Here is a 22,677-nt window from a genome sequence, read left to right as displayed (position 1 = left end):
AGAGTCAGTTGAAATGGGATATTATCATCGTAATATAAAATTTAGGGCTTCCCTGGTGGCACAGTGGTTGAAAATCCACCTGCCGATGCAGGGGACACGGGTTCATGCCCCGGTCTGGGAAGATCCCACATGCCGCGGGGCGGCTGGGCCTGTGAGCCATGGCCGCTGAGCCTGCGTGTCCGGAGCCTGTGCTCCGCAACGGGAGAGGCCACAACAGTGAGAGGCCCGCGTACCGCCAAAAAAAAAAAAAAAAATTAATACATAGGCAAAGACTCTGGGAGTTAGAGTTATTACTTCACTAGCATGGCTCTTGGAAACTTGAAAAAAGCAATGGCTCACTATCAGTGAACTATAAATGGCAGAACTATTGTGCTATATGGTAAAGAAATGGATAAAAATGCTCAGAAAAGTGGACATGATAGAGTAGATACACAACCAAAGGGCTAGAAAACTCACTGGCCAAATATGTTCTGTAGCAGGAGCAGAGAAAATTTCATTTACCAAAGGGGTAGGGAAAGCAGTGGTGAGAGGGGCACCAGCATTGTTGAGAAGTTCAGTGGTGGTATCCTCTGTAGGACAGGACCAAGTGTAGGAGATGATACTATAGAACTAAGCTCCCATAATAATAGAGGCCATGAGAAGCAAAGTGGGTGCAATAATTGCAATGAGAAGCAAGGTCAAACTAGTAGTCAGGAGTGATCCAAATTATGGAGAACTTTGGAGATAGTTGAAAATATATGGTCTTCCTAGAGGCATGATGGATAGGCAGCCAACACACACATTGCTTAATTTATATAATGACAAGAAATTGAGGAAGAATGGTTAGGAAGTTGAAGGAAGCCACTCAATAAAAAAGTCACAATCCGTGGCTCATTACCCAGGTTTGAGTTAGTTTCCAGATTCAGAACCCACTGTGTCAAGGAGAAGCCAGATCCCTATGAGGACAGATCCTGAGAGACCAGGGCCTATGACATTTACTTGGGTAACTACGACTTAGGGAAAGAATAATACCCAGTTGCTTCAAGGATTATTAGATATGTGGTCTCAATTGATATTGACATCCAGATATCCAAAGTACCCTCATCATTACCTGTGTGTTAAATAATGGAGTGGCCCAGGTTCAGTTCATAATGGGTCTGCTGGATCCACAAGCAAGCCCACGTGGTAGACATTGCCTTGAACCAACCTGGTTCCTGTCAAAGCTGCTCTTCTAGGGGTCTACACCCAGAAAATTCTTTTTTATCAAGTCTCACCTCCTAAGGTTGTTACCTAAGGGAGTTCTGTTCCACACATTCTCATGACTGATTAGGCATTTATTTTGGGTCTCTCATAGGATCCAAGAAGGTTCCATGTTTAATTTTCCTCTATACTCCTATTGAAGCCTGATTTCTTTGGAAATTCTCAGTCCTAGCTTATTCTGATTTAGTGTCCATGACAGTCATCAGTTCCAGGGTATATATGTACTTTGTCAATGTGGACAGTTCCACACTGACTCTGACAGGAACCCTTTGGGCATCGGCAATTGCTACCATAGCCAAGAAAGAGCTGATTTCAAAATCACTGCCATCCACTGATGGGTCTATCTGTCACTGCTTTGGAAAGACCATACCCTGGTGTCTTATCAACCATGCTTATTGCTCTGCTCTCCGGGGTCACCAACTCCTTGACAAATATACACACACACACACACACACACACACATACACAAAAGAATACAGGTATTTTGTGCATATGCTAAGTGCCCTAATTTTTACCTTGTTTGAAGTCAGTGATCAGACAAGCCCCCAAAATCTCACATTTAATTTCACCTTCACTTAGAAAGGTTGCACAGATTCAGGAAGGGAAGTGATATATATATATATATATATATATATAATTTTTTAATCTAGAGAGGCATTAAACTCCAAGTCATCATTGTCTTTTTGAGAGTAGACTAACTTCCTATATGAATATTAGCATTTATGAACATATTTGAAAGCAGGGGAAAATGGTGGCAAAAAGGGCAGCACGGAATTCCAGAAGACAGACCCTTTGGAGCAGAGCAGAATATAATACACTTGTATTCTTTCCTAACAAAGAGTGAATGTCTCAGAAATGAAAGCAACCTTCACAAGCAGAGCGCTTAGACGTCTCATCCCACTGCTCCCGTAACTGCCCTATCTCTAGTGAACTTTATGAATCACTGGGTAACCGTCTTCTAAAAAGACTTCCTCTGTTGTCTAATTCATAATGTTCGAGTTCCCAGGCTGCCTTTACACACGAGTCTTCCTTATGGTCACTTCCTTGAGGAATAAATTCAGCTTAATTTTAGTATCACACAGAGACAGTTGCGCCTCTGTAAATAAGTTCTTTTAAAGCATCTTCTTCAATGAGGGAATTCTCTGTAGAACCTTACTGTTGCTAATTGCTTCCCAGCTGCAATCAACTTTGGAGGGAAACATCTGCCATTGCCTTCAGGGTGAGTGCTTGGTTTTGTTTCTCTGTTCTCTCACAGCACTCATTTCCCTCTTATTTATTTGGGATTGTGGTGGTAAGATATTTCCTGATACCTTTTCCTCTGCCTGGGGTAAAACTTACATTACTTAATCAATGAACCATCAGTGTTGATTCACTTCCTAGATTTCTATTTGCTTGCTGGTATTGGTTGTAATCATTTTGCTTATGTTGTTTTTTCTTCATTATTTTAAATAGAAATTTCAAGTTAATAGTAACCAAGTTATAGTCTGTCCCATTGTTGTTCTAAAATCGAAGGAAAATAAACTTGCTACATCTGTGTAACTTCATTAACCATGGCAGCCAAATGATAGGATGTTGAAAACTTTGTGTGTACTATTGTCATAGAATGGCTAATGTGGAAATAAACCAGGGTTATAAAATTCACGTTTTACTGGTAGTTTGCCAAACCAAATTAAAAGGGGGTAAGACTTATAATCACTGGTATTGATAGTTTAGGTATTTGCTGTAGTTAGAGACCAATGAATTTTAAAGTTACTTCATATAGAATATTTTATGTATACCAAACCCATTTCTTGAAATCCATTAAGGAAAAAAAGAGAAAACATTTTAAAAAGAGGCATATGATAGTATGCCATATATATACAATAGATAATATATGGCATACTATTGAGATGTATCTTCAAAATTAAGTCCTTTGTCTTGACTATTTAAACCTTATTTTAAGTAATGCTGCTTTTTTAAAAAAAATTAACTCAGATGTACAGAGTTGAATTAATCATAATCTTTGGTTCATGACACACTCTCACCATTGGTCTATGTATGCACCCCCCAGTACATATGTATGAGTGCATTTTTAATAAGGATAGGTCTGTGTATCCCTACACCCATCATGAGAACTAGAATTCTAACAAAAAGTTATATCACCCTGTGATTCTCCTTCATCCTGTCCCTCTTCAACTTTCACTCAAAGTAACTATTATCTTGAATCCCTTGCATACCATTCCCTTGCCTTTTTAAAAATAGTTACATTTTATAAATATTCCTAAATATATATGTACTACTCATTTTATTGCTTTTTAATTTTAAAAAAGTGTTATTACATTGTATATAATATTCTGGAACTTTCTTTTTTACTAAATATTATATTTTATATTATACAAACATCCACCCATATTATTGGTTACAGATGTAACTTTTCACTTCAGCACTTTATAACTATTTTAAACTCTTTTCTTACTTTTTTTTTATCTTCCTATAGACAGTTTTCTAGATAAAAAAAATGGATCGCATATATCAGTTTCACACATTCGTATAGCACTGACAATGTTAATATTAAATTCAAATGAAGCCAGCCCAGGGAACCCTCTTACACTGTTGGTGGGAATGTAAATTGATACAGCCACTACAGAAAATAGTATGGAGTTCCTTAAAAAACTAAAAATAGAACTACATATGACCCATCAATCCCACTACTGGGAATATACCCAGAGAAAACCATAATTCAAAAAGATACATGCACCCCAATGTGCATTGCAGCACTATTTATAGTAGCCAGGACATGGAAGCAACCTAAATGTCCATCAACAGAGGAATGGATAAAGAAGATGTGGTACATATATACAATGGAATATTATTCAGCCATAAAAAGGAATGAAACTGTGTCACTTGCAGAGATGTGGATGGACCTAGAGACTGTCAGAGTGAAGTAGGTCAGAAAGAGAAAAATAAATATCATATACTAACTCATATATGTGGAATCTAGAAAAATTGTATAGATGATCTTATTTGCAAAGCAGAAATAGAGACACAGACGTAGAGAACAAACCTATGGATACCAGGGGGGAAGAAGGATGGGATAAATTGGGAAATTGGGATTGACATATATACACTACTATGTATAAAATAGGTAACTAATGAGAACCTGCTGTATAGCACAGGGAACTCTACTCAGTGCTCTGTAATGGTCTATATGGGAAAAGAATCTAAAAAAGAGGGGATATATGTATACATATAGCTGATTCACTTTGCTGTACAGAAGAAACTAACACAACGTTGTAAAGAACTATACTCCAATAAAAATTAATTTAAAAAAACCCAAAAAAACCCAAATGAAGCCAGTCCAAGATGAGAGTTAATATTATACTTTCACTCGGAATGTAAAGAGCAAGAATCTTTGAGTGAGCAGTTTTGCTCCAAAATTAGAAATTAATGAGACTAAGTTTTTACAACTATTCAAAAATATGAGATTAAGGTTTTCTAAATGTATCTCAAGGATTATATCATTACCAGTATAGTTTAGCTTTCTGTTAAAATATTTTGATTAAAACACTGTAACCAAAACTTTTTAACGTCATGAACTGGGGGCAAAAGTGAGATATAGGTGCCAAAAAGCTAAGCTTCTTGCTGTGTCTATTCTAGGTTGGTAAGAACACCTGGTGCAGGTCCTGAGTGCAGGTGGTGAGAGGATCTCTGTTATGTAAACAGTAAGCGGTCGACTTCCCAAATGGCACCTGGGAGTTTGAATAATGCCACCTTCCTACACCCATGCCTTTGACAGTGCCCTCCCACAGTGATGCTGGGCTTGACAATGTGACATACTTTGGCCAATGGGAAGTACAGGCTTGACTCAAACAGATACTTGAAAAAAGTATTTGCACATTTCCTTTTCCTTTCTTGGAACACTGTCTCTGCCATGACAACATGCCAGGGCTATCCTAGTGGAGGGATGTGAGAGACACATGAGGAGTCAGCTCAGCCAAGGCTCTCTCAGATCAATCAGGTCCAGCCAACCTAATAGCTAATTTCAGACTATGAGCAAGCCTACCTGGCATCAGTCAAGCCCAGCCGAGATCTTCAGAGCCCACCTGCTGACGTATAACCTGGTGAAAAAAAATAAATGGTTATTGTTGTTTATAATTTCTAACTAACGTACCCCTCAAACTGGTCTTCTTAGGTTCACCAACATGGCAGGTGCTGGGCAGTGGTCTCTCTCTCCCAACCTCCACTCCTGTTTCTTGGACAAATGTTCCAAGATAGTTTTCTAAACTTCTGGGCTGATGTCTTCTTCACTTATTTTTCCTACCCACAGTTCTCTGTCTAGTTTTTGTTTTGTCACTACTTCCTAATCCTTCTATCCCTATCTCCTAGTCAATTAATTCTCCTTTTTGCTCTCTTAATAGATACTGATTGTACATCATAACCAGACACAAATGATTACCAAAAAAACTGGTTTGCCTTTCCTTGAAGGCAAAGAGAGAGGCTTAATTTTCAAATGCTCTCAGAAGTGAAGACAGCACTTTGGTGTTGGGATGGGAATAATAGGACTGGGGAGAAAACTGAGGCTCTTTGAATGCTCAGATCTTTTGAATGCACCATAAAGAGTATGAAAAACAAAAAGGATAACCAAATTCTATCCTTCTTTACAAGTGCTCTTTTCAGGTATGTGTAATCATGTTAACACCAATAACTCATATTTTAAAGACTCCATCCCGCTATGAAGTTTCACATGTTTATGTTTACTAATGCTCAGAGAGTATGTCACATGTATCACAACCGTTCTGTCAGCTGCTGGAATCTGACCCATTCTTCTGGCTCCTCCGCACTCACTGATGTCCGCTGCCTGTGAAGTTATTCGAGGCAGTACAGTGGGAAGCCCAGAAAGAATTCTAATGATTGTGCCAAGACTATTACCTCCTGACTCTCTTGATATTATCGACCTCAGAGTGCTATATTTGAGTGGGGGTGAGAAGTGGAATATTCTTCTTCCTACTACTGTTTCATATCCAAATGCCTGTGTGCTGCCAACAAAGGCTCCTTGTCTCAAGGTCAGGATTTTGCTTGAAGTTTCCCTTTCCGTTAAGTCTTAGAAATAAGTCCATGACACTGTGTTGGGAGACTAATATTACATCAGATACCTTGCTGCCTTCTGTGTCTCCCATTTTATCCCACTTTCCTCTTTTTCGGCAGTCAGTCTCTCCCATACTAATCAACTCATGCAAACAGATAAATTCAGACCACCCACTATATTAGCTCATTAAATTTTCTGTGTTTGCATGAGTCTCAGTGATAGATGCCACTTGGGCTCAAGGTGGGATGGGACCCCCCACCCTTTATATTGCCTTAGGAGAGCTTTAATATGCTGTTACTGTAGACATTACATTAATACTATTCTTTCGTCTTCATTCTCTCACCACATGATCAGATCATCATAGAAAATGGATTGGTCTGAGTTGTTTCCAATATCCCAGTTAAAGTTTTTAGTCATCATCTCTCTGGGCTTAAACTGTGAAGAGAGAAGGGAACTCAACTTCCTACATCTCTGCTCCCAACAAACCTACCACGCCTGCACAGTGTCTGGCACATGGAAGGCATTTAGTATCTATCTGATGAATGAAGGAATGTGCAAACTCCTCCCTACCCATCCACAACTTCAGTTTCAAGGAACATGAAAGAAGAAGTGGAAAAAAGAAAAAAATAGGCCACAATGAATAGTTCAAGTTGCATGGTGCCCAAACACTCAATGCAGGAGAGGGTGTGATAGTTGCTCCAGGCATCAGTAAGTACTGGTTGGAATTCTTCAGAATAAACATCAAGTTGAGATATAAAGTAAAGATAGAATGTAGTGCCTTCTTTCGCAGTGCCTTCTTTCAAATAATCCTCAACATTTGAAGGAACATGTTGACATGTTTATCCACATCTGCCTTACCTGACACCATGACCAAGAAACTAGGAAGTCTATTTGATTTCTAAAATACGGTATTTGGAAACGAATTTTTGTTGTTGTTAATCAAGATTAAATTTATTTTGCCAATGACCAAAATGAAATTAACCGTATTTGTAGGGGCTAGAGTACAGTTGACTCTCAAACAACTTGGGGGTTAGGGGTGCCAACCCCCTATGCAGTCGAAAATCTGTACCTTACAGCCACCCTCCATATACCAGGATCCTCCTTATCCATGGATTCAGCCAACTAAGTATCATATAGTACTGTAGTATTTACTACTGAAAAAATTCCAGGTATAAGAAGACCTGCGCAGTTCAAACCCACCTTGTTCAAGGGTCAACTGTACTCATTTTTAAAGGCCCAGTCTCCCAGTAGGTGGAGCTATAATGCTTTTAGACTGCACAAACCATCCTGTTTCCTCTTTCTAAATCCTCGCACAGTAACTGGAACTGTTGACGCTTAGACTAGAGTTTTCTTGCCCTGATATTTGTTTGGTACATTGGTTCTCAGCCTTCATTGTGCGTCAAAATCATTTATGTTGTTTTTTAAAGTTGCAGGTACTTAGGGATGTGCCTAGGAAATGGATGTATTTTTTTAAAGTACTCCATTGATTCTGTTTTACAGCCAAGATTAATAACCACTGAGATGGTAGAGGAAAGGAGACACATTCAGAGGTAAAACTATAGAGAAGCAGTAATATAAAATAAAAGCCTTTTATTACAAGCATTTGTGAATTTCATTTCATACCATAACACAAAACAATGAACTGCAAACACAATGCTTCTCATTTATAAAAACATGGTTCTTCTTTGCTTAATTTTTGGAAAATAATAAATTTTGTTTTTTAAAAAAATCTCTATCTCAGGCCTAAGATGTGTTGAATTTTTAAGGGGAACCATATATTACAGACAATATGTTAGTGTAGTCTTTTGTCTTTCACTGTTCCTTCCTTCTTCAAAGAAGTTGAAATTTGCTGAAGCAGCAAATGAATACAATGATTTCTGGAAGCTCTTCCCAGTTGTCCATTAACAAGCACTTCTCAATTTCTGCAGCAGTCAATAGACAGACCACTACCGGACAGATAAAGGTGATCTTATTGTAAATGCATAAGAAGAACAAGGCAAGGGTGGCAGCCACTTCAAATCAGCCTCAATTTCCCCTTGATTTGTGGTTATCATGGTTGTGTAGGAAACATTCAAAATGTCATTCCCACCATGACATCTCCAGTAGAGGCTCGTTTACTATGAAACTGATAGATAACCTTCTGGGCTCTCACTTGCACAGGCCATTCTAAGTCCCCATGAGGGACCCTAGAATTGTGGTTTTTTAAAAATTGCAAAATATAGGATATTTTTACTGCAATTGGCTAAGACCACTGATTCTTTCCACTCCAACTTCTCCTCTGTCATACTTTCCCTTGTTTTGGGTGGTGTTGGAAGAGCCACAAGCCTTTCGGGGATCTAGCTTAGGGAGATTTGAGGACAGTGTTACTTTGGTTTAGTGGGATATAGTTATATGATGTACAGTCATTTCCGTGGATAGTTAAGTTATTGGTAGCAAGGTATCACATGCTAGTAAATGGCAGAGCTAAGACTTAGACCTGTCTTAGTCTGACCATATAATGCACTTAACACTTCCATTAGACTGCCCTTCATGTGCTTAGTGATCCATCAGCAGACCTTCTTATGACTGTCTATCTTCAAGCTCCTGTCAGGAAATGATAGTATGTCCCTACTCCTTTCTGGCTCCGAGAATTTTTTTTTTTTTTTTTTTAACTTTTTGCTACCTCGTGTCTTACCAATACAACATACTTTATCCAAACTGGACTGCTTACACTTGCTGGAATAGAAGGTTGCTCAGTCTCTTCCCTTAGCTAATTATTATATTTTACTGATTCTTGTTGATTTGATATAAAACACTGACAATGACAAAGATAATAGAAAAGTTGCATGTTACTACAATGAGGCCATCAATGACCCATTAGTTAATGAGTATCAATTCAAAGTGTAATTATAATTAATCATTATACACAAAAAACCCTTAAAATCTTATAGTTCATATATAAAAGAAATATGAAAGAGATTTGCCCAAATTTGATAACAATCCTACAAAATTAAATGACATTTCTAATAAGTTTTGAAGCTGAAAGAAAACTTTGTTAGTAATTAAAAACGAATTTTAATCAATCATTCTAGGAGAATCAAAACTACAAAGAGGTATCACCTCACACCAGTCAGAATGGGCATCATCAAAGTCTACAAATAATAAATGCTGGAGGGGGTGTGGAGAAAAAGGAACCCTCCTACACTGTTGGTAGGAATGTAAATTAGTACAGCCAATATGGAGAACAGTATGAAGGTTCCTTAAAAAACTAAAAACAGAGCTACCATATGATCTTACAATCCCACTCCCGGGCATATATCTGGAGAAAACCATAATTTGAAAAGATACATGCACCCCAGTGTTCACAGAAGCACTATTTACAATAGCCAAGACATGGAAGCAACCTAAGTGCTCATCGTCAGATGAATAAAGAAGATGTGGTACATATATACAATGGAATGATACTCAGCCATGAAAAAGAATGAAATAATGCTGTTTGCAGCAACATGGGTGGAACTAGAGATTATCATACTAAATGAAGTAAGTCAGAAAGAGAAAGACAAATATCATACGATATCACTTATATATCATATGATATCGCTTATATGTGAAATCTAAAAAAATGATAAAAATAAACTTATTTACAAAACAGAGGTAGACCCACCAAACTTATGCTTACCAAAGTGGAAAGCAGGAGGAGGATAAATTAGGAGTTTGGGATTAAAATATACATAATACTATATATAAAATAGATAACAGACAAGTATCTACTATATAGTACAAGGTAATATGCCCAATATCTCGTAATAACCTATAATGGAGGAGAATGTAAAAAAATCTATATCTATTATCTATATATCTATATATCTATCTATATATATATATATAACTGCATCACTTTGCTGTACACCTGAAACTAACACAACATTCATAAACCAACTATATTTCAATAAAATGATTTTAAAAAAGAAAAACAATTCTGGAAGAAAAATTTATTTTTCTATCTTTTGTATAGAAGATGTTTTTACAAAATTGTCTTCATATGAAAAGGTAGAATGAATTATCATGCTATCTTCTAGATGTTATAATGTTTGTACTATGTGTCAACTTTGTAAAGTGTGTAATTTGTTGTAAACATCTACGTCTTTATTCCTGTCCTGCCCCTAGGTTCTTCAGAACCATTTTTATTTTTAGATTCCATATATATGTGTTAGCATATGGTATTTGTTTTTCTCTTTCTGACTTACTTCACTCTGTATGACAGACTCTAGGTCTATCCACCACACTACAAATAACTCAATTTCATTTCTCTTTATGGCTGAGTAATATTCCATTGTATATATGTGCCACATCTTCTTTATCCATTCATCTGTCAATGGACACTTAGGTTGCTTCCATGTCCTATTATAAATAGGGCTGCAATGAACATTGTGGTACATGACTCTTTTTGAGTTATGGTTTTCTCAGGGTATATGCCCAGTAGTGGAATTGCTGGGTCATATGGTAGTTCTATTTTTAGTTTTTGAAGGAACCTCCATACTGTTCTCCATAGTGGCTGTATCAATTTACATTCCCAACAACAGTGTAGGAGGGTCCCCTTTTCTCCACACCCTCTCCAGAATTTTTTGTTTGTAGATTTTTTTGATGATGGCCATTCTGACCAGGGTGATGTGATACCTCATTGTAGTTCTGATTTGCATTTCTCTTTAGTGATGTTGAGCATCCTTTCATGTGTTTGTTGGCAATCTGTATATGTTCTTTGAAGAAATGTCTATTTATGTCTTCTGCCACTTTTGGATTGGGCTGTCTGTTTCCTTGATACTGAGCTGCATAAGCTGCTTATATATTTTGGAGATTAATCCTTTGTCAGTTGCTTCATTTGCAAATATTTTCTCCCTTTCTGAGGGTCATCTTTTAGTCTTGTTTATGGTTTCCTTTGCTGTGGAAAAGCTTTTAAGTTTCATTAGGTCCAATTTATTTTTGGCTTTATTTCCATTTTTCTAGGAGATGGGTCAAAAAGGATCTTGTTGTGATTTATGTCATAGAGTGCTCTGCCTATGTTTTCCCGTAAGAGTTTTATAGTGCCTGGCCTTGCGTTTAAGTCTTTAATCCATTTTGAGTTTATTTTTGTGTACGGTGTTAGGGAGTGTTCTAATTTCATTCTTTTACATTTATCTGTCCAGTTTTCCCAGCACCACCTATTGAAGAGGCTCTCCTTTCTCCATTGTATATTCTTGCCTCCTTTGTCAAAGATAAGGTGACCATATGTGCGTGGGTTTATCTCTGGGTTTTCTATCCTGTTCCATTGATCTATATTTCTGTTTTTGTGCCAGTACCAGACTGTCTTGATTACTGTAGCTCTGTGATATGGTCTGATGTCAGGTAGCCTGATTGCTCCAGCTCCATTTTTCTTTCTCAAGATTGCTTTGGCTATTTGGAGTCTTTTGTATTTCCATACAAACTGTGAAATTTTTTGTTCTAGTTCTGTGAAAAATGCCATTGGTAATTTGATAGGGATGGCATTGAATCTATAGATTGCTTTGGGTAGTACAGTCATTTTCACAATGATGATTATTCCAATCAAAGAACATGGTATATCTCTTCATCTGTTTGTATCATCCTTGATTTCTTTCATCAGTGTCTTATAATTTTCTTCATACAGGTCTTTTGTCTCCTTGGGTAGGTTTATTCCTAGGTATTTTATTCTTTTCATTGCAGTGGTATATGGGAGTGTTTCCTTAATTTCTCTTTTAGATTTTTCATCATAAGTGTATAGGAATGCAAGAGATTTCTGCACATTAATTTTGTATCCTGCTACTTTACCAAATTCATTGATTAGCTCTAGTAGTTTTCTGGTAGCATTTTTCGGATTCTCTATGTATAGTATCATGTCATCTGCAAACAATGACAGCTTTACTTCTTCTTTTCAATTTGGATTCCTTTTATTTCTTTTTCCTCTTTGATTGCTGTGGCTAAAACTTCCAAAATTATGTTGAATAATAGTGGTGAGAGAGGGCAACCTTGTCTTTTTCCTGGTCTTACTGGAAATGTTTTCAGTTTTTCACCATTAAGAACGATGTTGGCTGTGGGTTTGTCATATATGGCCTTTATTTTGTTGCGGTAAGTTCCCTCTATGCCTACTTTCTGGAGAGGTTTTATCATAAATGGGTGCTGAATTTTGTCAAAAGCTTTCTCTGCATCTATTGAGATGATCATATGATTTTTCTCCTTCAATTTATTAATATGGTTTATCACATTGATTGATTTGGGTATATTGAAGAATCCTTGCATTCCTGGGTAAACCCCACTTGATCATGGTGTATGATCCTTTTAATGTGCTGTTGGAGTCTGTTTGCTAGTATTTTGTTGAGGATTTTTGCATCTATGTTCAACAGTGATATTCGCCTGTAGTTTTCTTTTCTTCTGACATCTTTGCCTGGTTTTGGTATCAGGGTGATGGTGGCCTCATAGAATGAGTTTGAGAGTGTTCCTCCCTCTGCTATATTTTGTTAGAGTTTGAGAGGGATAAGTGTTAGCTCTCCTGTAAATGTTTGTTAGAATTCGCCTGTGAAGCCATCTGGTCCTGGGCTTTTGTTTGTTGGAAGATTTTCGATCCCAGTTTCAATTTCAGTGCTTGTGATTGGTCTGCTCATATTTTTATTTCTTCCTGGTTCAGTCTCGGAAGGTTGTGCTTTTCTAAGAATTTGTACATTTCTTCCAGGCTGTCCATTTTATTGGCATGTAGTTGCTTAATCTCTCATGATCCTTTGTATTTCTGCAGTGTCAGTTTTTACTTCTCCTTTTTCATTTCTAAATCTGTTGATTTGAGTATTCTCCCTTTTTTCTTGATGAGTGTAGCTAACGTTTTATAAATTTTATTTATCTTCTCAAAGAACCAGCTTTTAGTTTTATTGATCTTTGCTATTGTTGCCTTCATTTCTTTTTCATTTATTTCTGATCTGATCTTTATGATTTGTTTTCTTCTGCTAACTTTGGGGTTTTTTTGTTCTTCTTTCTCTAATTGCTTTAGGTGTAAGGTTAGGTTTGTTTATTTGAGATGTTTCTTATTTCTTGAGGTAGGATTGTATTGTTATAAACTTCCCTCTTAGAACTGCTTTTGCTGCATCCCATAGGTTTTGGGTAGCCGTGTTTTCATTATCATGTGTTTCTAGGTAGTTTTTGAATTCCTCTTTGATTTCTTCAGTGATCTCTTGATTGATTAGTAGTGTATTGTTCAGTCTCCATAGCGTTGTGGTCAGAATAGATACTTGATACGATTGCAATGTTCTTAAATTTATCAAGGCTTGATTTGTGACCCAAGATATGATCTATCCTGAAGAATGTTCCATGAACACTTCAGAATAAAGTGTATTATGTTGTTTTTGGGTGGAATGTCCTATAAATATCAACTAAGTCCTTCCTTTTTAATGTATCATTTAAAGCTTGTGTTTCCTTATTATATTTTCATTTTTGATGATCCGTTCATTGGTGAAAGTGGGGTGTTAATGTCCCCTACTATTATTGTGTTACTGTCGATTTCCCCTTTTATGGCTGTTAGCATTTGCCTTATGTACTGACGTGCTCCTATGTTGGGTGAATAAATATTTACAATTGTTTTATCTTATTCTTGTAATGATCCCTTGATCATTATGTAGTGTCCTTCTTTGTCTCTTGTAATAGTCTTTATTTTAAAGTCTGTTTTGTCTGATATGAGAATTGCTACTCCAGCTTTCTTTTGATTTCCATTTGCATGGAATATCTTTTTCCATCCCCTCACTTTCAGTCTGTATGTGTCCCTAGTGGGTCTCTTGCAGACAGCATATATATGGGTCTTGTTTTTGTATCCATTCAGCATGTCTATGTCTTTTGGTTGGAGCATTTAATCCATTTACATTTAACGTAGTTATCGATATGTTTGTTCCTATTACCATTTTCTTAATTGTTTTGTGTTTGTTTTGTAGGTCTTTTCCTTCTCTTGTGTTTCCTGCTTAGAGAAGTTCCTTTAGCATTTGTCGTAAAGCTGGTTTGGTGGTGCTGAATTCTCTTAGCTTTTGCTTGTCTGTGAAGGTTTTATTTTATCTGTCGAATCTGAATGAGATCCCTGCTGGGTAAAGTAATTTCAGCTGTAGGTTTTTCCCTTTCATCACTTTAAATATGTCCTGCCACTCCCTTCTGGCTTGCAGAGTTTCTTCTGAAAGATCAGCTGTTAACCTTATGGGAGTTCCCTTGTATGTTATTTGTTGCTTTTCCCTTGCTGCCTTCAATATTTTTTCTCTGTATTTAATTTTTGATAGTTTGATTAATGTGTCTTGGTGCGTTTCTCCTTGGATTTACCCTGTATGGGACACTCTGTGATTCCTGGACTTGACTATTTCGTTCCCCATATTAGGGAAGTTTTCTTACTGTAATCTCTTGAAATATTTTCTCAGACTCTTTCTTTTTCTCTTCTTCTTCTGGAACCCGTATAATTCGAATGTTGGTGCATTTAATGTTGTCCCAGAGGTCTCTGAGACTGTCCTCAATTCTTTTCATTCTTTTTTCTTTATTCTGCTCTGTAGTAGTTATTTCCACTATTTTACCTTCCAGGTCACTTATCCGTTCTTCTGCCCCAGTTTTTCTGCTATTGATTCCTTCTAGAGATATTTTAAATTTCATTTATTGTGTTGTTCATCATTGTTCGTTTGCTCTTTAGTTCTTCTAGGTTCTTGTTAAACGTTTCTTGTATTTGCTCCATTCTATTTCCAAGATATTGGATCAACTTTACTGTCATTACTCTGAATTCTTTTTCAGATAGACTGCCTATTTCCTCTTCATTTGTTTGGTCTGGTGAGTTTTTACCTTGATCCTTCAACTGCTGTGTATTTCTCTGTCTTCTCATTTTGCTTAACTTACTGTATTTTGGGGTCTCCTTTTCACAGGCTGCACCACTGTTTTTGGTGTCTGCCTCCAGTGGGTAAGGTTGGTTCAGTGGGTTGTGTAGGCTTCCTGTTGGAGGGGAATTGTGCCTGTGTTCGGTGCATGAGGCTGGATCTTGTCTTTCTGGTGGGCAGGACCGTGTCTGGTGGTGTGTTTTGGGGTGCCTGTGAAGTTACTATGATTTTAGGCAGCCTCTCTGCTAATGGGTGGGGCTGTGTTCCTGTCTTGCTAGTTGTTTGCCATGGGGTATCCCACACTAGAACTTGCTGGCCATTGGGTGGAGCTGGGTCTTAGCATTGAGACAGAGATCTCTGGGAGAGGTCTCGCTGATTGATATTACGTGGGGCCAGGAGGTCTCTGGTGGTCCAATATCCTGAACTTGGCTCTCCTGCCTCAGAGGCTCAGGTCTGACACCAGTCCAGAGAACCAAGACCTTCTCAGCCACATGGCTCAGAAGAAATGGGAGAAAAAAAAGGAAAGAAAGAAAGAAAAGGAAAAAAAATGAAAAGAAAGAAGAACAGAAAAGATATAAAGTTATTGAAATAAATTTTTTTAAAATATTATTAATATTTAGAAAATTTTAAAGTAATTAAAAAAAAAAGAAGAGAGCAACCAAACCAATAAACAAAGCCACCAATGTTAACAAGCGCTAAAAACTAAACTAATATAAACATAAAAATCAGAAACTGGTCAGTTGCATACAGCAAACCCCAAGTCTACAGTTGCTCCCAACGTCCACTGCCTCAGTTTTGGGATGACTCATTGTCTATTCAGGTATTCCACAGATGCAGGGTACATCAAGTGGATTGTGGAGATTTAATCCACTGCTCCTGAGGCTGCATGGAGAAGTTTCCCTTTCTCTTCTTTGTTAGCACAGCTCCTGGTGTTCAGCTTTGGACTGGACTTGCCTCTGCTTGTAGGTCATCCTCTGACGTCTGTTCCTTGCCCAGCCAGGAGGGGGTTAAAGGAGCGGCTGATTACGGGGCTCTGGCTCACTCAGGCTGGGCGGAGGGAGGGGTATGGAATGCAGGGTGAGTGTGCGGAGGCAGAGGCCAGTGTGACGTTGCAACAGCCTGAGGCATGCCGTGTGTTCTCCCGGGGAAGTTGTCCCTGGATCACATGATCCTGGCAGTGAAAGGCTGCACAGGCTCCTGGGAGGGGAAGTGTGGACAGTGACCTGTGCTTGCACACAGGATTCTTGGTGGCTGCAGCAGCAGCCTTAGCATTTCATGCCTGTCTCTAGTGTCTGTGATGATAGCCATGGGTCTCACCCGTCCCTGAAGCTCATTTAAGCAGTGCTCTGAATCTCCTCTCCTTATGCACCCTGAAACAATGGTCCCTTGCCTCTTCGGCAGGTCCAGACTCTTCCCGAACTCCCTCCTGGCTAGCTCTGGGACACTAGCCCCCTTCAGGCTGTGTTCACACAGCCAACCCCAGTCCTCTCCCTGGGATCTGACCTCCGAAGCCCGAGCCTCAGCTCCCAGCCCCCACCCGCCCCGGTGGGTGGGCAGACAAGCCTCTCAGGCTGGTGAGTGCTGGTCCGCACCAATCCTCTCTGTGGGAATCTCTCAGCTTTTCTCTCTGCACCCCTGTTTCTGCGTTTTCTTCTGTGGCTCCCATGCTTCCCCCCCCCCCACCTTACCCCCGTCTCTGCCAGTGAAGGGGCTTCATAGTGTTTGGAAAGTTTTCCTCCTTCACAGCTCCCTCCCCGAGGTGTAGGTCCCATCCCTATGCTTTTGTCTCTGTTTTTTCTTTTACCCTGCCCAGGTACGTGGGGAGTTTCTTGCCTTTTGGGAAGTCTGAGGTCTTCTGCCAGTGTTCAGTAGGTGTTCCACAGGAGTTGTTCCACATGTAGATGTATTTCTGATGTATTTGTGGGGAGAAATGTGATCTCCACATCTTACTCCTCTGCCATCTTGAAGGTCCTCTCCTCCCATATACTTTAGATTATGTCTAAATAATTTATAATACCTTAATACAATGTAAATGCTATGTAAATAGTTGCTGGAATTTGGCGAATTCAAGGTTTGCTTTTATGGAACTTTCTGGAATTTTTTTGGAATATCCTTGATCCACATTTGGTTGAATCCACATATGTGGAACCAGTGGATATGGAACCCACAGATAAGAGGCTGACTGTATATAGTATTTCTACCATACAGATACAACAGATGTAAATAACCTCGAGTACAGATAATAGTAAAAGGTAATGAAATAATTAGGTAATGATAAGTTTTAAGAATTTATTACTTTTATTTTTAATTTGATTTATTTAATGGCACATTTATATGATTTAATTTTTAATATCAAGTTTGCAAAATTCTTAAAAATTTAATCCTCAGCTCTCACGATCCAGTATGAGCCAGCTGCAGTATACCACTGTGTTTAACACATAAAGAAATACTTGAAGAAACAAAAAAAAATTATGTTAATGTATTCAATCAGTATATATTTTGGAAATCTGTCCCATTACAAACATTGGAATTATAGAGGAGAGTCAGCTCTATTGTTTGCTGTAAATAAAGTCACTGTATCATGTGAGTCACAGATACTTATGCAAGAAACTGTGCCACATAATGAAAATTGTTACAGTCCTGACATGTAAAGAGTGTTATGAGAAGCCCCTGGAGAAAACAAGCTGTAGGAAACTCTGTGGAGTAAGGCTGGTTACACCTAGTTGGAGAACATAAAGTAAAAGAAATAACATGAGCCAAAAAGATGAAAAAGATATGAAAGACCATGACAAGTGTAGTGAGGTGAGGCTGGGCTAGTGAAGAATCTGTGGATCAAGTAGATTTCAAGTAAAACAAGTTAGAGAAAAAACATTTTAAAGTTAATACAGGTTACTGAAAATGTGAAATAAATTTCCAATTTTGAGGTATTAGGAAGGAAAGTGGTCTAAAGAAAAGTATAATAGACCAGCAAGGATATTTGAGAAGAGGAATAGGAAACACACAAAGGCAAAGCGTCATACCCACTGCAAAAAATAGCTAATTAATTAAACACAGAACCCCAACAGATATTGGAGTTTGAGGAATACTGTTTTTGATTATTAAAGGAAAAATAAATTTGGGGAGTAAAAAGATTTTATTTATTAGAAGCATGAAAATACACTAAAACCTTCCTCCTTGCCTTCTCAGTCTACTGTATCTTGGAGACCTTCCTATTGGAACAAATATGATATAGTACCTCTAAAACAGGTTCTTATGCCTTATCGTGAACATAATAAAAGTAAGGCTAGCTATAGAAAATAAAAATGTTAAGAACAGGTGTCAGAAAGAAAGAAACAAAGAAAGAAATAAAGAAAGAAGGAAGGAAACAAAGAGGGAGGGAGGGAGGAAAAGAGGAAAGAGAAAAGAAAAGAAAATTCTCTTGTAAGAACAGACTACCTTAAAAGATTATCAAGAATTGCTGAGTATTCCAAAACCCTAAAGTAAGCTCAGATTTTGTAAGTGGAATGTCTCAGTTCCAGAATATAAGGTCTTCATGAAAAGGAGCAGATCTGAGTTCTGGAAGCATCTGTTTCAGTTGATGAGTTCAGTCTGAGGTTCTAGGCAGTCTGCTGTCCCTTTACTTAATGCAGCCTTACAAGTGGCCAACTCACAGTTGACATCTGTCAGGCGGGCCAAGCTCATTCAAAACACTCTTTAGACATGATACATGCTCAATGATGGGAACCAACTACTCATTTTAACTGTCTTGATTAGACACTATTTAACCATTTTGGTTGGCAACCTTCAACTCAATTCAGCTAAACAGAGTGCTCTGAAGTAAACATTTTGTTAAATCGTGTCATCAGGATAATTCGGGTTTACTACTGACACACTATTCTATGTCCTTCTCTCTCCAGGTTTTTTGGCTTCTTATAAATACCAAATTGTTACTTTTGGTTCAATGTCCTAATGGCAACCTAGGAACTTGGAAACATTAATGTAACTTCAAAAAATTACTCACTCCTTTAAAGTAGCTTAGATCCATAGAAGATGGTACAATGTGCCTTCTGTATGATTTTTAGTGGCTGCATGAAGTTGTCTCTGTGTTTAAGAGTGTGTTTCTGTATCAAGGAACATTTAAAAGGTGCAAAAGTTATAGTAGCTATAGTGTTCCAGCTAAGGAATCATGAGACCCCAAAAAATCATTTTTTTGCGCTTCCCTGGTGGCGCAGTGGTTGGGAGTCCGCCTGCCGATGCAGGGGACATGGGTTCGTGCCCCGGTCCGGGAGGATCCCACATGCCGCGGAGTGGCTGGGCCTGTGAGCCATGGCCGCTGAGCCTGCGCCTCCGGAGCCTATGCTCCACAGCGGGAGAGGCCACAACAGTGAGAGGCCTGCGTACCGCAAAAAAAGAAAACCAAAAGAAAAACTAAGGCCCAAAGTGACCACAAAGTCAATATGACAGAGTAAGGACTAGAATCTGAATAGAGATTACTTTTAGCTTGGCCTTCAGAGATCAGGTAGTCATTACATGGGATACAGGACCTGTTTTCCTTTGGAGAATAAGTTATACAGCCAAATTTTGCCCTAGATTTTCTAGTGATACTTGAAAAAGTTACTTTCATTTTCCTCCTAGCTTCACAACAATCTTTATTTATTATTATTCCAACTTTGTGTATTTTGGTGTTTGCAATTTTTTGAACAAGATTGAGAATCCCTAAATTAATGACCAGCAGCTTACTTCTAGAGTGTCTAAAGGCAAGAAATACCTAAACATGTCGAGGTTCCTTCATCCTTTGGATTACTTTCAAAGAGAAGATCAAGAAAAGTTATTACTGGCTAAACAGACATATTTCAGGAGGTCAGAAAGAGAGCTATTGTCAGATCCTGTCTGATGTAGCACCTTAAGAGGAGGACAGAACTAAGGTTAGGAGGAGCCAAGATACAACCTTCCTATAGTCCAAGTAGCCCTGGAAAGGAAGGTTCATCTTCAGGAAACCAGACAACAGGAAGGTCCAAACCAGGTGCAGATTACTTCTGGAGCCAATCCAGTTAATCCAAGTAAAGAGAAGGAGGTAACCCTTTTATGTGTTAGACATTGAAAGAAACATATTCCACAGGGCATGAGTGGTTAGAATGGAATCCTTGAATTAGATGAAGGAAGACAGACCTGGAAAGCCGTTTTATTCTTAGAACCACCAAAATTTGTATTACATGTCAAAATTTCTTTCCTAGGCAGTAAGAGGACCTGGAACCCTAAAATCTGTGGTTCTGGATTCAGAACCTAGAAGTCACATCAAGGAAGCCTGAGAACAAAGGAAAGGTTTCCAATTTCTCATTCTTCCCCTCAACCCCCTACTATCACTTCTAAATTCCTGTTCCCTGTTTTGATTTTGGTATAAGTATGGTACAAGTCAAAATGACAGATTGTTCAAACAACCTAACAATAATAAGGTAATATGCTTTTTAGTACCCAGGTTCTAAACCAAAGGATTCTAGGCTATGAAAAAAAGGAGGAAATAAAGTAATTGGGTGATAGAATCTGGAGCAACTCCCTGAGCAAACTGGGTAGCTATCCCAGCTTTTATCATATTCCATTAAACTATGGCTATATGGATCAGATGGTGTCCTAATAGCTTAAGGCTAACATCCTTGAGTGAACTATGAGTGACACCTTTATTAGCAAGGTTAATAGTACTTAACCCATTTTTTGCATCACAGACCTCTTTGAAAATATCATGAAAGCTTCTGACACTTAATCCACCATAGTACACATATGCATTTACACGCAAAAATGTGCATACACTCTCCTTAAAGTTTGAAGATCGTAGCTCATGAAGCGCTACAAGCAATATTAATGCAAAAAATTCTTTAAAAACCCATGAAACCAACAAAGAAACAACTTAAATGAAATGGGAGTTAAACTATTAATATCATAAAGAAAAAGCCACCGAGTGGTACCTTAGTTTCCCTCCCAGCTGTTGGTGAGGAATGGTAGTCACGGCAACACTTGCACTTGTGTCTCTCAGCTATTAGAAAAATGGTTTGATTTATTTATGCATAATTTTCTACAACATCTGATGATATGAAGGACAGAGTGCTGAGAGGAAGGACTTGTTGCTATTTCATGATTAGAACCAACATAGGATCTACTGTCAGCTTGCACACAGCAACTGGGTCCCTGGTGAGGGGCCCCAATAACAGTCATAAATACAGTGCCAAAGGAGTGGGCTGAATCCCAAAATGGAGTGTGAGTTCTGTGCAGGACTCCCTTCTGCCTTGTAGGTCATGAAAGGGTGAAGGAAAGGAAGAAAATCTTCTGCCTTTAGGTCACCTGTGCTGGCAAGACCAAAAGTCCCCATTACCTGAGAAGGAAAGCCAGTTGGGCAGGTCACACTCCTCTGGACAGTGCCCTCACCGCCTCGTCCAACTTTTCCACTTGTGGCCTCATTTTGGTTTAATCTGGAACACAAGATCAAGAATATTTTTGACCAAATGATAAAATGTAAGTGGGCAGTTTGGTTTAAAAATGTCAGTTCACATGAAGATTTTACAGTTGTCTTTGTGAGTGGAGGAGAATTTTCCCTCAAATGACAGGGATTATGGAGAAGTGGGCAGGAGAGATTGAAAAAGCATGCACGGGAGTGCTCATTATTTCTTGTCTTCTTTCTCAGGACAAACATTAGAATAGACAACTCGTGTGCTGTGGGTGAAATGACTCCTAGACTTGGGGAAGTATCAGTAATTTTGGTAATTGTTTTGTTTTTTTTTTCCTGAGAGAGAAAAAAACATTTAAAATTACTTTCTGATTGAATTCTTCTTTTAATTCAGAAAAAAAATCCAGAAATGTTTACATCCTTCCCTAATACCTCTGCAATAGTAAAGCACATTTAAGTCTGGTGTATTTTTTTACTACAGTGTCAAGCCATATTAGCTCAATATTTAAATGTAAGAGCAGACATAGTGGGTCACATTTGCTCAGATTTACTCTAACCTATATTCAGTAAAAAAAGAAAATTCCCTAGATATATTAGGAATTACAATATTGGAAGCAAATTAGGAGGAATGTTTGTAGGTACAGTACAAATTATATTGCACTGGCAAAGATGGTGACTAGTTTTCAAGTTGTGTAATTGTACTTTCCATAAGAATAGCATTTTATCCTTTTTTTCAAAGTGCTTTAGCATATACAGTATCCTCACGATAAACTTATAAGTAGGTTAGGTGGTTATTATCCCATTTTTTTCTGTGGGTAAATGGAAACTTGGGGAAGATCTAAGATGTCTACTTGTTCAAGATTATTTACAGACAACAGCAAGACATTAGCTATCCTGACTTACTATCCAAGTGCTCTCTCTCTCTCTCTCTCTCACTCACTCTTGCTCTCTCCCTCACTTTGAATCTCTCTGCTTCTTACCACATTATATCTGAATAGTGCTTGAGACCTTTAAACATAGGACCAAAAAGACATTTGGTTTCTTCTCTCCATTCTCTGGCTTCTCCCTTTTATCCTTAAAAACTGTCATCAGAAGAGATTCTTCCTAAT

Source organism: Monodon monoceros, unplaced genomic scaffold (assembly GCF_005190385.1).
Source record: "Monodon monoceros isolate NGI ecotype Baffin Bay Population unplaced genomic scaffold, NGI_Narwhal_1 Super_Scaffold_20, whole genome shotgun sequence".
Classification (NCBI taxonomy): domain Eukaryota; kingdom Metazoa; phylum Chordata; class Mammalia; order Artiodactyla; family Monodontidae; genus Monodon; species Monodon monoceros.
This window is presented reverse-complemented; position numbering follows the sequence as displayed.